Genomic DNA, 16,538 nt, shown 5'->3' with positions numbered 1-16,538 from the left:
CCATCCTGCGGTGTTGCGGCCAGCTCATGAGAAAGCGAGTTGAAGAAAGGAGCTCAGGGGCACTGTAATTCACAAACCTGCAGAGTTATAAATGACAGCTATCGTCCAAAAATATACTGAAGTAAGGCTGCCAAGAGGATTTGAAAGCGGGGCAGAATTGCAGGAAACCGATTTCAGGAGGTAGACTGGAATTGCATTTAAAGCATAGGAAAAGAGGCAGAACGTCCACAATGATGCACTTGGCCAAAAAGGACGTATGCGTTTTTTCCTGAATATATTCAGGAAAAAACGCATACGCCCTTTTTGGCCAACCAAGCAAGCTTGCAAAGGAAATCTGCACTACAATGAAGTCTCACTTCCCCCCGGTCAAAAGGGCCATCTGAAAAAAGTGTAAAATCCAGAAAGGCAGGACAGGCCATGGAGAACTGGGAGCCTTGTTATGCTGATGGGCGGGATGTAAATTGCCAACAGCCACTCGGGAGAAGTGTATGGTGTTTCCTGAAACATCTAAAAAACAAAGCAACAGAGCCTAGGGCACTTCCACTTATGGTCCTATAGCTTAGGGAAATTAAAATCAAAAAGACACAGCCACCCCAAAGGTTGGGACGGCTCTGTTTACAAGAACCTGGTTTACGGTACAAGTTCAATATCGCAGAAAGTGAAAAATGGATAAAGAAGTTGTGGTACTTACGTACAATGCAGTATCACTCAGCAATGAAATCTATGTCATCAGGCCCGTAGCAGCATAATGAGTGGATTCAGGTATGATGATTCTAACTGAAATAAGTCACACAGAAAAAGAAACATCATAAGATATCACTAATACACGGAATGTAAACTTGGCTACACAGGAACTGAATTCCAAAACAGAACAGGGTCTCAAATTTAGAAAACCAACTTATGCTTGCTTAAGGGGAAAGGTGAGTTGGGGTGCTGCATAAAACCAGAGATTGAAATGAGCACAGATAAAGTTCCTTAAGCCAAATATGGAATAGACAAGAGCTACTCCTTGCTCAACGAAATGGATTCAACACCCCATATTAAACACCTAAGAATATACCTGACTAGGAAGTATCTTAAAACCTATGGATTGCTATGTCTCCGAAAGAGAATCAAGCATGTGTACAGGGGCATAAACGCAGCAGTGATAGGATTGGAGAGGTTCGGTGAGCAAATGAAGACCCTTTGAAGTCATATTGCATGGTACCCATTCCACGGGTCTCAACTCTCCAGTTTTAACGTATTCTTCCTTCAGCTAAAACATGCATGTGGAACCCAGAGTATGATCAACCGTGTGATCGGGAGACGTGTTCCAATATGTCTCAGTTTTCGTCCCCTGGTACTCGGGTGCAACATTCCAGACGCTTTACTAACACTCTCCCGACTTGGAGAGTCAGTGCCTTTAACCTCCTGTTTGGCCCAGTTTGCAATCTGCGGAAGATGAACAGGAATAGGGAGAACCAATGAGAGACTAGCTGGAGGTGTCTGGACGGGCAAATTTAACTCTCATTTCCCACCAGGAAGAGGAATTAACCAAAGGCTCAGCGTGCCGTGCCGGAACCAGATTAGGGCCTGAAGCCATCCTGCGGTGTTGCGGCCAGCTCACGAGAAAGCGAGTTGAAGAAAGGAGCTCAGGGGCACTGTAATTCACAAACCTGCAGAGTTATAAATGACAGCTATCGTCCAAAAATATACTGAAGTAAGGCTGCCAAGAGGACTTGAAAGCGGGGCAGAATTGCAGGAAACCGATTTCAGGAGGTAGACTGGAATTGCATTTAAAGCATAGGAAAAGAGGCAGAACGTCCACAATGATGCACTTGGCCAAAAAGGGCGTATGCGTTTTTTCCTGAATATATTCAGGAGAAAACGCATACGCCCTTTTTGGCCAACCAAGCAAGCTTGCAAAGGAAATCTGCACTACAATGAAGTCTCACTTCCCCCCGGTCAAAAGGGCCATCTGAAAAAAGTGTAAAATCCAGAAAGGCAGGACAGGCCATGGAGAACTGGGAGCCTTGTTATGCTGATGGGCGGGATGTCAATTGCCAACAGCCACTCGGGAGAAGTGTATGGTGTTTCCTGAAACATCTAAAAAACAAAGCAACAGAGCCTAGGGCACTTCCACTTATGGTCCTATAGCTTAGGGAAATTAAAATCAAAAAGACACAGCCACCCCAAAGGTTGGGACGGCTCTGTTTACAAGAACCTGGTTTACGGTACAAGTTCAATATCGCAGAAAGTGAAAAATGGATAAAGAAGTTGTGGTACTTATGTACAATGCAGTATCACTCAGCAATGAAATCTATGTCATCAGGCCCGTAGCAGCATAATGAGTGGATTCAGGTATGATGATTCTAACTGAAATAAGTCACACAGAAAAAGAAACATCATAAGATATCACTAATACACGGAATGTAAACTTGGCTGCAAAGGAACTGAATTCCAAAACAGAACAGGGTCTCAAATTTAGAAAACCAACTTATGCTTGCTTAAGGGGAAAGGTGAGTTGGGGTGCTGCATAAAACCAGAGATTGAAATGAGCACAGATAAAGTTCCTTAAGCCAAATATGGAATAGACAACAGCTACTCCGTGCTCAACGAAACGGTCTCATCACCCCATATTAAACACCTAAGAATGTACCTGACTAGTAAGTAGCTTAAAACCTAAGGAATGCTATGTCTCCGAAAGAGAATCAAGCATGTGTGCAGGGGCATAAACGCAGCAGTGATAGGATTGGAGAGGTTTGGTGAGCAAATGAAGACCCTTTGCAGTCATATTGCATGGTACCCATTCCACGGGTCTCAACTCTCCAGGTTTAAGGTATTCTTCCTTCAGCTAAAACATGCATGTGGAACCCAGAGTATGATCAACCGTGTGATCGGGAGACGTGTTCCAATATGTCTCAGTTTTCGTCCCCTGGTACTCGGGTGCAACATTCCAGACGCTTTACTAACACTCTCCCGACTTGGAGAGTCAGGGCCTTTAACCTCCTGTTTGGCCCAGTTTGCAATTTCTGCGGAAGATGAACAGAAATAGGGAGAACCAATGACAGACTAGATGGAGGCGTCTGGACGGGCAAATTTAACTCTCATTTCCCACTAGGAAGAGGAATTAACCAAAGGCTCAGCGTGCCGTGCCGGAAGCCTGAAGCCATCCTGCGGTGTTGCGGCCAGCTCACAAGAAAGCGAGTTGAAGAAAGGAGCTCAGGGGCACTGTAATTCACAAACCTGCAGAGTTATAAATGACAGCTATCGTCCAAAAATATACTGAAGTAAGGCTGCCAAGAGGACTTGAAAGCGGGGCAGAATTGCAGGAAACCGATTTCAGGAGGTAGACCGGAATTGCATTTAAAGCATAGGGAAAGAGGCAGAACGTCCACAATGATGCACTTGGCCAAAAAGGGCGTATGCGTTTTTTCCTGAATATATTCAGGAAAAAACGCATACGCCCTTTTTGGCCAACCAAGCAAGCTTGCAAAGGAAATCTGCACTACAATGAAGTCTCACTTCCCCCCGGTCAAAAGGGCCATCGAAAAAAGTGTAAAATCCAGAAAGGCAGGACAGGCCATGGAGAACTGGGAGCCTTGTTATGCTGATGGGCGGGATGTAAATTGCCAACAGCCACTCGGGAGAAGTGGATGGTGTTTCCTGAAACATCTAAAAAACAAAGCAACAGAGCCTAGGGCACTTCCACTTATGGTCCTATAGCTTAGGGAAATTAAAATCAAAAAGACACAGCCACCCCAAAGGTTGGGACGGCTCTGTTTACAAGAAACTGGTTTACGGTACAAGTTCAATATCGCAGAAAGTGAAAAATGGATAAAGAAGTTGTGGTACTTACGTACAATGCAGTATCACTCAGCAATGAAATCTATGTCATCAGGCCCGTAGCAGCATAATGAGTGGATTCAGGTATGATGATTCTAACTGAAATAAGTCACACAGAAAAAGAAACATCATAAGATATCACTAATACACGGAATGTAACCTTGGCTACACAGGAACTGAATTCCAAAACAGAACAGGGTCTCAAATTTAGAAAACCAACTTATGCTTGCTTAAGGGGAAAGGTGAGTTGGGGTGCTGCATAAAACCAGAGATTGAAATGAGCACAGATAAAGTTCCTTAAGCCAAATATGGAATAGACAAGAGCTACTCCTTGCTCAACGAAACGGACTCATCACCCCATATTAAACACCTAAGAATATACCTGACTAGGAAGTATCTTAAAACCTATGGATTGCTATGTCTCCGAAAGAGAATCAAGCGTGTGTACAGGGGCATAAACGCAGCAGTGATAGGATTGGAGAGGTTCGGTGAGCAAATGAAGACCCTTTGAATTCATATTGCATGGTACCCATTCCACGGGTCTCAACTCTCCAGGTTTAAGGTATTCTTCCTTCAGCTAAAATATGCATGTGGAACCCAGAGTATGATCAACCATGTGATCGGGAGACGTGTTCCAATATGTCTCAGTTTTCGTCCTCTGGTACTCGGGTGCAACATTCCAGACGCTTTACTAACACTCTCCCGACTTGGAGAGTCTGCCTTTAACCTCCTGTTTGGCCCAGTTTGCAATTTCTGCGGAAGATGAACCGGAATAGGGAGAACCAATGAGAGACTAGCTGGAGGTGTCTGGACGGGCAAATTTAACTCTCATTTCCCACCAGGAAGAGGAATTAACCAGAGGCTCAGCGTGCCGTGCGGGAACCAGATTAGGGCCTGAAGCCATCCTGCGGTGTTGCGGCCAGCTCACGAGAAAGCGAGTTTAAGAAAGGAGCTCAGGGGCACTGTAATTCACAAAGCTGCAGAGTTATAAATGACAGCTATCGTCCAAAAATATACTGAAGTAAGGCTGCCAAGAGGACTTGAAAGCGGGGCAGAATTGCAGGAAACCGATTTCAGGAGGTAGACTGGAATTGCATTTAAAGCATAGGAAAAGAGGCAGAAGGTCCACAATGATGCACTTGGCCAAAAAGGGCGTATGCGTTTTTTCCTGAATATATTCAGGAAAAAACGCATACGCCCTTTTTGGCCAACCAAGCAAGCTTGCAAAGGAAATCTGCACTACAATGAAGTCTCACTTCCCCCCGGTCAAAAGGGCCATCTGAAAAAAGTGTAAAATCCAGAAAGGCAGGACAGGCCATGGAGAACTGGGAGCCTTGTTATGCTGATGGGCGGGATGTAAATTGCCAACAGCCACTCGGGAGAAGTGGATGGTGTTTCCTGAAACATCTAAAAAACAAAGCAACAGAGCCTAGGGCACTTCCACTTATGGTCCTATAGCTTAGGGAAATTAAAATCAAAAAGACACAGCCACCCCAAAGGTTGGGACGGCTCTGTTTACAAGAACCTGGTTTACGGTACAAGTTCAATATCGCAGAAAGTGAAAAATGGATAAAGAAGTTGTGGTACTTATGTACAATGCAGTATCACTCAGCAATGAAATCTATGTCATCAGGCCCGTAGCAGCATAATGAGTGGATTCAGGTATGATGATTCTAACTGAAATAAGTCACACAGAAAAAGAAACATCATAAGATATCACTAATACACGGAATGTAAACTTGGCTGCAAAGGAACTGAATTCCAAAACAGAACAGGGTCTCAAATTTAGAAAACCAACTTATGCTTGCTTAAGGGGAAAGGTGAGTTGGGGTGCTGCATAAAACCAGAGATTGAAATGAGCACAGATAAAGTTCCTTAAGCCAAATATGGAATAGACAACAGCTACTCCGTGCTCAACGAAACGGTCTCATCACCCCATATTAAACACCTAAGAATGTACCTGACTAGTAAGTAGCTTAAAACCTAAGGAATGCTATGTCTCCGAAAGAGAATCAAGCATGTGTGCAGGGGCATAAACGCAGCAGTGATAGGATTGGAGAGGTTTGGTGAGCAAATGAAGACCCTTTGCAGTCATATTGCATGGTACCCATTCCACGGGTCTCAACTCTCCAGGTTTAAGGTATTCTTCCTTCAGCTAAAACATGCATGTGGAACCCAGAGTATGATCAACCGTGTGATCGGGAGACGTGTTCCAATATGTCTCAGTTTTCGTCCCCTGGTACTCGGGTGCAACATTCCAGACGCTTTACTAACACTCTCCCGACTTGGAGAGTCAGGGCCTTTAACCTCCTGTTTGGCCCAGTTTGCAATTTCTGCGGAAGATGAACAGAAATAGGGAGAACCAATGACAGACTAGATGGAGGCGTCTGGACGGGCAAATTTAACTCTCATTTCCCACTAGGAAGAGGAATTAACCAAAGGCTCAGCGTGCCGTGCCGGAAGCCTGAAGCCATCCTGCGGTGTTGCGGCCAGCTCACAAGAAAGCGAGTTGAAGAAAGGAGCTCAGGGGCACTGTAATTCACAAACCTGCAGAGTTATAAATGACAGCTATCGTCCAAAAATATACTGAAGTAAGGCTGCCAAGAGGACTTGAAAGCGGGGCAGAATTGCAGGAAACCGATTTCAGGAGGTAGACCGGAATTGCATTTAAAGCATAGGGAAAGAGGCAGAACGTCCACAATGATGCACTTGGCCAAAAAGGGCGTATGCGTTTTTTCCTGAATATATTCAGGAAAAAACGCATACGCCCTTTTTGGCCAACCAAGCAAGCTTGCAAAGGAAATCTGCACTACAATGAAGTCTCACTTCCCCCCGGTCAAAAGGGCCATCGAAAAAAGTGTAAAATCCAGAAAGGCAGGACAGGCCATGGAGAACTGGGAGCCTTGTTATGCTGATGGGCGGGATGTAAATTGCCAACAGCCACTCGGGAGAAGTGGATGGTGTTTCCTGAAACATCTAAAAAACAAAGCAACAGAGCCTAGGGCACTTCCACTTATGGTCCTATAGCTTAGGGAAATTAAAATCAAAAAGACACAGCCACCCCAAAGGTTGGGACGGCTCTGTTTACAAGAAACTGGTTTACGGTACAAGTTCAATATCGCAGAAAGTGAAAAATGGATAAAGAAGTTGTGGTACTTACGTACAATGCAGTATCACTCAGCAATGAAATCTATGTCATCAGGCCCGTAGCAGCATAATGAGTGGATTCAGGTATGATGATTCTAACTGAAATAAGTCACACAGAAAAAGAAACATCATAAGATATCACTAATACACGGAATGTAACCTTGGCTACACAGGAACTGAATTCCAAAACAGAACAGGGTCTCAAATTTAGAAAACCAACTTATGCTTGCTTAAGGGGAAAGGTGAGTTGGGGTGCTGCATAAAACCAGAGATTGAAATGAGCACAGATAAAGTTCCTTAAGCCAAATATGGAATAGACAAGAGCTACTCCTTGCTCAACGAAACGGACTCATCACCCCATATTAAACACCTAAGAATATACCTGACTAGGAAGTATCTTAAAACCTATGGATTGCTATGTCTCCGAAAGAGAATCAAGCGTGTGTACAGGGGCATAAACGCAGCAGTGATAGGATTGGAGAGGTTCGGTGAGCAAATGAAGACCCTTTGAATTCATATTGCATGGTACCCATTCCACGGGTCTCAACTCTCCAGGTTTAAGGTATTCTTCCTTCAGCTAAAATATGCATGTGGAACCCAGAGTATGATCAACCATGTGATCGGGAGACGTGTTCCAATATGTCTCAGTTTTCGTCCTCTGGTACTCGGGTGCAACATTCCAGACGCTTTACTAACACTCTCCCGACTTGGAGAGTCTGCCTTTAACCTCCTGTTTGGCCCAGTTTGCAATTTCTGCGGAAGATGAACCGGAATAGGGAGAACCAATGAGAGACTAGCTGGAGGTGTCTGGACGGGCAAATTTAACTCTCATTTCCCACCAGGAAGAGGAATTAACCAGAGGCTCAGCGTGCCGTGCGGGAACCAGATTAGGGCCTGAAGCCATCCTGCGGTGTTGCGGCCAGCTCACGAGAAAGCGAGTTTAAGAAAGGAGCTCAGGGGCACTGTAATTCACAAAGCTGCAGAGTTATAAATGACAGCTATCGTCCAAAAATATACTGAAGTAAGGCTGCCAAGAGGACTTGAAAGCGGGGCAGAATTGCAGGAAACCGATTTCAGGAGGTAGACTGGAATTGCATTTAAAGCATAGGAAAAGAGGCAGAACGTCCACAATGATACACTTGGCCAAAAAGGGCATATGCGTTTTTCTCTGAATATATTCAGCAAAAAACGCATACGCCCTTTTTGGCCAACCAAGCAAGCTTGCAAAGGAATCTGCACTACAATGAAGTCTCACTTCCCCCCGGTCAAAAGGGCCATCTGAAAAAAGTTTAAAATCCAGAAAGGCAGGACAGGCCATGGAGAACTGGGAGCCTTGTTATGCTGATGGGCGGGATGTAAATTGCCAACAGCCACTCGGGAGAAGTGGATGGTGTTTCCTGAAACATCTAAAAAACAAAGCAACAGAGCCTAGGGCACTTCCACTTATGGTCCTATAGCTTAGGGAAATTAAAATCAAAAAGACACAGCCACCCCAAAGGTTGGGACGGCTCTGTTTACAAGAACCTGGTTTACGGTACAAGTTCAATATCGCAGAAAGTGAAAAATGGATAAAGAAGTTGTGGTACTTACGTACAATGCAGTATCACTCAGCAATGAAATCTATGTCATCAGGCCCGTAGCAGCATAATGAGTGGATTCAGGTATGATGATTCTAACTGAAATAAGTCACACAGAAAAAGAAACATCATAAGATATCACTAATACACGGAATGTAAACTTGGCTACACAGGAACTGAATTCCAAAACAGAAAAGGGTCTCAAATTTACAAAACCAACTTATGCTTGCTTAAGGGGAAAGGTGAGTTGGGGTGCTGCATAAAACCAGAGATTGAAATGAGCACAGATAAAGTTCCTTAAGCCAAATATGGAATAGACAAGAGCTACTCCTTGCTCAACGAAATGGACTCAACACCCCATATTAAATGCCTAAGAGTGTACCTGACTAGGAAGTATCTTAAAACCTATGGATTGCTATGTCTCCGAAAGAGAATCAAGCGTGTGTACAGGGGCATAAACGCAGCAGTGATAGGATTGGAGAAGTTCGGTGAGCAAATGAAGACCCTTTGAAGTCATATTGCATGGTACCCATTCCACGGGTCTCAACTCTCCAGGTTTAAGGTATTCTTCCTTCAGCTAAAACATGCATGTGGAAACCAGAGTATGTTCAACCGTGTGATCGGGAGACGTGTTCCAATATGTCTCAGGTTTCGTCCCCTGGTACTCGGGTGCAACATTCCAGACGCTTTAGTAACACTCTCCCGACTTGGAGAGTCAGTGCCTTTAACCTCCTGTTTGGCCCAGTTTGCAATTTCTGCGGAAGATGAACAGGAATAGGGAGAACCAATGAGAGACTAGCTGGAGGTGTTTGGACGGGCATATTTAACTCTCATTTCCCACCAGGAAGAGGAATTAACCAAAGGCTCAGCGTGCCGTGCCGGAACAAGTTTAGGGCCTGAAGCCATCCTGCGGTGTTGCGGCCAGCTCACGAGAAAGCGAGTTGAAGAAAGGAGCTCAGGGGCACTGTAATTCACAAACCTGCAGAGTTATAAATGACAGCTATCGTCCAAAAATATACTGAAGTAAGGCTGCCAAGAGGACTTGAAAGCGGGGCAGAATTGCAGGAAACCGATTTCAGGAGGTAGACTGGAATTGCATTTAAAGCATAGGAAAAGAGGCAGAAGGTCCACAATGATGCACTTGGCCAAAAAGGGCGTATGCGTTTTTTCCTGAATATATTCAGGAAAAAACGCATACGCCCTTTTTGGCCAACCAAGCAAGCTTGCAAAGGAAATCTGCACTACAATGAAGTCTCACTTCCCCCCGGTCAAAAGGGCCATCTGAAAAAAGTGTAAAATCCAGAAAGGCAGGACAGGCCATGGAGAACTGGGAGCCTTGTTATGCTGATGGGCGGGATGTAAATTGCCAACAGCCACTCGGGAGAAGTGTATGGTGTTTCCTGAAACATCTAAAAAACAAAGCAACAGAGCCTAGGGCACTTCCACTTATGGTCCTATAGCTTAGGGAAATTAAAATCAAAAAGACACAGCCACCCCAAAGGTTGGGACGGCTCTGTTTACAAGAACCTGGTTTACGGTACAAGTTCAATATCGCAGAAAGTGAAAAATGGATAAAGAAGTTGTGGTACTTATGTACAATGCAGTATCACTCAGCAATGAAATCTATGTCATCAGGCCCGTAGCAGCATAATGAGTGGATTCAGGTATGATGATTCTAACTGAAATAAGTCACACAGAAAAAGAAACATCATAAGATATCACTAATACACGGAATGTAAACTTGGCTGCAAAGGAACTGAATTCCAAAACAGAACAGGGTCTCAAATTTAGAAAACCAACTTATGCTTGCTTAAGGGGAAAGGTGAGTTGGGGTGCTGCATAAAACCAGAGATTGAAATGAGCACAGATAAAGTTCCTTAAGCCAAATATGGAATAGACAACAGCTACTCCGTGCTCAACGAAACGGTCTCATCACCCCATATTAAACACCTAAGAATGTACCTGACTAGTAAGTAGCTTAAAACCTAAGGAATGCTATGTCTCCGAAAGAGAATCAAGCATGTGTGCAGGGGCATAAACGCAGCAGTGATAGGATTGGAGAGGTTTGGTGAGCAAATGAAGACCCTTTGCAGTCATATTGCATGGTACCCATTCCACGGGTCTCAACTCTCCAGGTTTAAGGTATTCTTCCTTCAGCTAAAACATGCATGTGGAACCCAGAGTATGATCAACCGTGTGATCGGGAGACGTGTTCCAATATGTGTCAGTTTTCGTCCCCTGGTACTCGGGTGCAACATTCCAGACGCTTTACTAACACTCTCTCGACTTGGAGAGTCAGTGCCTTTAACCTCCTGTTTGGCCCAGTTTGCAATTTCTGCGGAAGATGAACAGAAATAGGGAGAACCAATGACAGACTAGATGGAGGTGTCTGGACGGGCAAATTTAACTCTCATTTCCCACTAGGAAGAGGAATTAACCAAAGGCTCAGCGTGCCGTGCCGGAAGCCTGAAGCCATCCTGCGGTGTTGCGGCCACCTCACAAGAAAGCGAGTTGAAGAAAGGAGCTCAGGGGCACTGTAATTCACAAACCTGCAGAGTTATAAATGACAGCTATCGTCCAAAAATATACTGAAGTAAGGCTGCCAAGAGGACTTGAAAGCGGGTCAGAATTGCAGGAAACCGATTTCAGGAGGTAGACTGGAATTGCATTTAAAGCATAGGAAAAGAGGCAGAACGTCCACAATGATGCACTTGGCCAAAAAGGGCGTATGCGTTTTTTCCTGAATATATTCAGGAAAAAACGCATACGCCCTTTTTGGCCAACCAAGCAAGCTTGCAAAGGAAATCTGCACTACAATGAAGTCTCACTTCCCCCCGGTCAAAAGGGCCATCTGAAAAAAGTGCAAAATCCAGAAAGGCAGGACAGGCCATGGAGAACTGGGAGCCTTGTTATGCTGATGGGCGGGATGTAAATTGCCAACAGCCACTCGGGAGAAGTGTATGGTGTTTCCTGAAACATCTAAAAAACAAAGCAACAGAGCCTAGGGCACTTCCACTTATGGTCCTATAGCTTAGGGAAATTAAAATAAAAAAGACACAGCCACCCCAAAGGTTGGGACGGCTCTGTTTACAAGAACCTGGTTTACGGTACAAGTTCAATATCGCAGAAAGTGAAAAATGGATAAAGAAGTTGTGGTACTTACGTACAATGCAGTATCACTCAGCAAGGAAATCTATGTCATCAGGCCCGTAGCAGCATAATGAGTGGATTCAGGTATGATGATTCTAACTGAAATAAGTCACACAGAAAAAGAAACATCATAAGATATCACTAATACACGGAATGTAAACTTGGCTACACAGGAACTGAATTCCAAAACAGAACAGGGTCTCAAATTTAGAAAACCAACTTATGCTTGCTTAAGGGGAAAGGTGAGTTGGGGTGCTGCATAAAACCAGAGATTGAAATGAGCACAGATAAAGTTCCTTAAGCCAAATATGGAATAGACAAGAGCTACTCCTTGCTCAACGAAATGGACTCAACACCCCATATTAAACACCTAAGAATATAACTGACTAGGAAGTATCTTAACACCTATGGATTGCTATGTCTCCGAAAGAGAATCAAGCGTGTGTACAGGGGCATAAACGCAGCAGTGATAGGATTGGAGAAGTTCAGTGATCAAATGAAGACCCTTTGAAGTCATATTGCATGGTACCCATTCCACGGGTCTCAACTCTCCAGGTTTAAGGCATTCTTCATTCAGCTAAAACATGCATGTGGAACCCAGAGTATGATCAACCGTGTGATCGGGAGACGTGTTCCAATATGTGTCCGTTTTCGTCCCCTGGTACTCGGGTGCAACATTCCAGACGCTTTACTAACACTCTCCCGACTTGGAGAGTCAGTGCCTTTAACCTCCTGTTTGGCCCAGTTTGCAATTTCTGCCGAAGATGAACAGGAATAGGGAGAACCAATGAGAGACTACCTGGAGGTGTCTGGACGGGCAAATTTAACTCTCATTTCCCACCAGGAAGAGGAATTAACCAAACGCTCAGCGTGCCGTGCCGGAACAAGATTAGGGCCTGAAGCCATCCTGCGGTGTTGCGGCCAGCTCACGAGAAAGCGAGTTGAAGAAAGGAGCTCAGGGGCACTGTAATTCACAAACCTGCAGAGTTATAAATGATAGCTATCGTCCAAAAATATACTGAAGTAAGGCTGCCAAGAGGACTTGAAAGCGGGGCAGAATTGCAGGAAACCGATTTCAGGAGGTAGACTGGAATTGCATTTAAAGCATAGGAAAAGAGGCAGAACGTCCACAATGATGCACTTGGCCAAAAAGGGCGTATGCGTTTTTTCCTGAATATATTCAGGAAAAAACGCATACGCCCTTTTTGGCCAACCAAGCAAGCTTGCAAAGGAAATCTGCACTACAATGAAGTCTCACTTCCCCCCGGTCAAAAGGGCCATCTGAAAAAAGTGTAAAATCCAGAAAGGCAGGACAGGCCATGGAGAACTGGGAGCCTTGTTATGCTGATGGGCGGGATGTAAATTGCCAACAGCCACTCGGGAGAAGTGTATGGTGTTTCCTGAAACATCTAAAAAACAAAGCAACAGAGCCTAGGGCACTTCCACTTATGGTCCTATAGCTTAGGGAAATTAAAATCAAAAAGACACAGCCACCCCAAAGGTTGGGACAGCTCTGTTTACAAGAACCTGGTTTACGGTACAAGTTCTATATCGCAGAAAGTGAAAAATGGATAAAGATGTTGTGGTACCTACGTACAATGCAGTATCACTCAGCAATGAAATCTATGTCATCAGGCCCGTAGCAGCATAATGAGTGGATTCAGGTATGATGATTCTAACTGAAATAAGTCACACAGAAAAAGAAACATCATAAGATATCACTAATACACGGAGTGTAAACTTGGCTACACAGGAAGTGAATTACAAACACAACAGGGTCTCAAATTTAGAAAACCAACTTATGTTTGCTTAAGGGGAAAGGTGAGTTGGGGTGCTGCATAAAACCAGAGATTGAAATGAGCACAGATAAAGTTCCTTAAGCCAAATATGAAATAGACAAGAGCTACTCCTTGCTCAACGAAATGGACTCAACACTCCATATAAATGCCTAAGTATGTAACTGACTAGTAAGTATCTTAAAAGCTATGGATTGCTATGTCTCTGAAAGAGAATCAAGCGTGTGTACAGGGGCATAAACGCAGCAGTGATAGGATTGGAGAGGTTCGGTGAGCAAATGAAGACCCTTTGAAGTCGTATTGCATGGTACCCATTCCACGGGTCTCAACTCTCCAGGTTTAAGGGAATCTTCCTTCAGCAAAAACATGCATGTGGAACCCAGAGTATGATCAACCGTGTGATCGGGAGACGTGTTCAAATATGTCTCCGTTCTCGACCGTGGTACTCGGGTGCAACATTCCAGACGCTTTACTAACACTCTCCCGACTTGGAGAGTCAGTGCCTTTAACCTCCTGTTTGGCCCAGTTTGCAATTTCTGCGGAAGATGAACAGGAATAGGGAGAACCAATGAGAGACTAGCTGGAGGTGTCTGGACGGGCAAATTTAACTCTCATTTCCCACCAGGAAGAGGAATTAACCAAAGGCTCAGCGTGCCGTGCCGGAACCAGATTAGGGCCTGAAGCAATCCTGCAGTGTTGCGGCCAGTTCACAAGAAAGCGAGTTGAAGAAAGGAGCTCAGGGGCACTGTAATTCACAAACCTGCAGAGTTATAAATGATAGCTATCGTCCAAAAATATACTGAAGTAAGGCTGCCAAGAGGACTTGAAAGCGGGGCAGAATTGCAGGAAACTGATTTCAGGAGGTAGACTGGAATTGCATTTAAAGCATTGGAATAGAGGCAGAACGTCGACAATGATGCACTTGGTCAAAAAGGGCGTATGCGTTTTTTCCTGAATATATTCAGGAAAAAACGCATACGCCCTTTTTGGCCAACCAAGCAAGCTTGCAAAGGAAATCTGCACTACAATGAAGTCTCACTTCCCTCCGGTCAAAAGGGCCATCTAAAAAAGTGTAAAATCCAGAAAGGCAGGACAGGCCATGGAGAACTGGGAGCCTTGTTATGCTGATGGGCGGGATGTAAATTGCCAACAGCCACTCGGGAGAAGTGTATGGTGTTTCCTGAAACATCTAAAAAACAAAGCAACAGAGCCTAGGGCACTTCCACTTACGGTCCTATAGCTTAGGGAAATTAAAATCAAAAAGACACAGCCACCCCAAAGTTTGGGACGGCTCTCTTTACAAAAACCTCGTTTACAGTACAAGTTCAATATCGCAGAAAGCGAAAAATGGATAAAGAAGTTGTGGTACTTACGTACAATGCAGTATCACTCAGCAATGAAATCTATGTCATCAGGCCCGTAGCAGCATAATGAGTGGATTCAGGTATGATGCTTCTAACTGAAATAAGTCACACAGAAAAAGAAACATCATAAGATATCACTAATACACGGAATGTAAACTTGGCTACACAGGAACTGGATTACAAAACAGAACAGGGTCACAAATTTAGAAAACCAACTTATGCTTGCTTAAGGGGAAAGGTGAGTTGGGGTGCTGCTTAAAACCAGAGATTGAAATGAGCACAGATAAAGTTCCTTAAGCCAAATATGAAGTATACAAGAGCTACTCCTTGCTCAACGAAATGGGCTCAACACCCCATATTAAACGCCTAAGAATGTACCTGACTTGTAAGTATCTTAAAACCTATGGATTGCTATGTCTCCGAAAGAGAATCAAGCGTGTGTACAGGGGCATAAACGCAGCAGTGATAGGATTGGAGAGGTTTGGTGAGCAAATGAATCCCTTTTGAAGTCATATTGTATGGTACCCATTCCACGGGTCTCAACTCTCCAGGTTTAAGGGATTCTTCCTTCAGCTAAAACATGCATGTGGAACCCAGAGTATGATCAACCGTGTGATCGGGAGACGTGTTCAAATATGTATCAGTGGTCGTCCCCTGGTACTCGGGTGCAACATTCCAGATGCTTTACTAACACTCTCGCGACTTGCAGAGTCAGTGCCTTTAACCTCCTGTTTGGCCCAGTTTGCAATTTCTGCGGAAGATGAACAGGAATAGGGAGAACCAATGAGACACTAGCTGGAGGTGTCTGGACGGGCAAATTTAACTTTCATTTCCCACCACGAAGAGGAATTAACCAAAGGCTCAGCGTGCCGTGCCTTAACCAGATTAGGGCCTGAAGCAATCCTGCGGTGTTGCGGCCAGCTCACAAAAAAGCGAGTTGAAGAAAGGAGCTCAGTGGAACTGTAATTCACAAACCTGCAGAGTTATAAATGACAGCTATCGTCCAAAAATATACTGAAGGAAGGCTGCCAAGAGGACATGAAAGCGGGGCAGAATTGCAGGAAACCGATTTCAGGAGGTAGACTGGAATTGCATTTAAAGCATAGGAAAAGAGGCAGAACGTCGACAATGATGCACTTGGCCAAAAAGGGCGTATGCGGTTTTTCCTGAATATGTTCAGGAAAAAACGCATACGCCCTTTTTGGCCAACCAAGCAAGCTTGCAAAGGAAATCTGCACTACAATGAAGTCTCACTTCCCCCGGTCAAAAGGGCCATCTGAAAAAAGTGTAAAATCCAGAAAGGCAGGACAGGCCATGGAGAACTGGGAGCCTTGTTATGCTGATGGGCGGGATGTAAATTGCCAACAGCCACTCGGGAGAAGTGTATGGTGTTTCCTGAAACATCTAAAAAACAAAGCAACAGAGCCTAGGGCACTTCCACTTACGGTCCTATAGCTTAGGGAAATTAAAATCAAAAAGACACAGCCACCCCAAAGGTTGGGACGGCTCTGTTTACAAGAACCTGGTTTACGGTACAAGTTCAATATCGCAGAAAGTGAAAAATGGATAAAGAAGTTGTGGTACTTACGTACAATGCAATATCACTCAGCAATGAAATCTATGTCATCAGGCCCGTAGCAGCATAATGAGTGGATTCAGGTACGATGATTCTAACTGAA

Source organism: Lagenorhynchus albirostris, unplaced genomic scaffold (genome assembly GCF_949774975.1).
Source record: "Lagenorhynchus albirostris unplaced genomic scaffold, mLagAlb1.1 scaffold_97, whole genome shotgun sequence".
In the NCBI taxonomy this organism is placed as follows: domain Eukaryota; kingdom Metazoa; phylum Chordata; class Mammalia; order Artiodactyla; family Delphinidae; genus Lagenorhynchus; species Lagenorhynchus albirostris.
The sequence above is the reverse complement of the archived record's forward strand: the minus strand, read 5'-3'. Positions refer to the sequence as shown.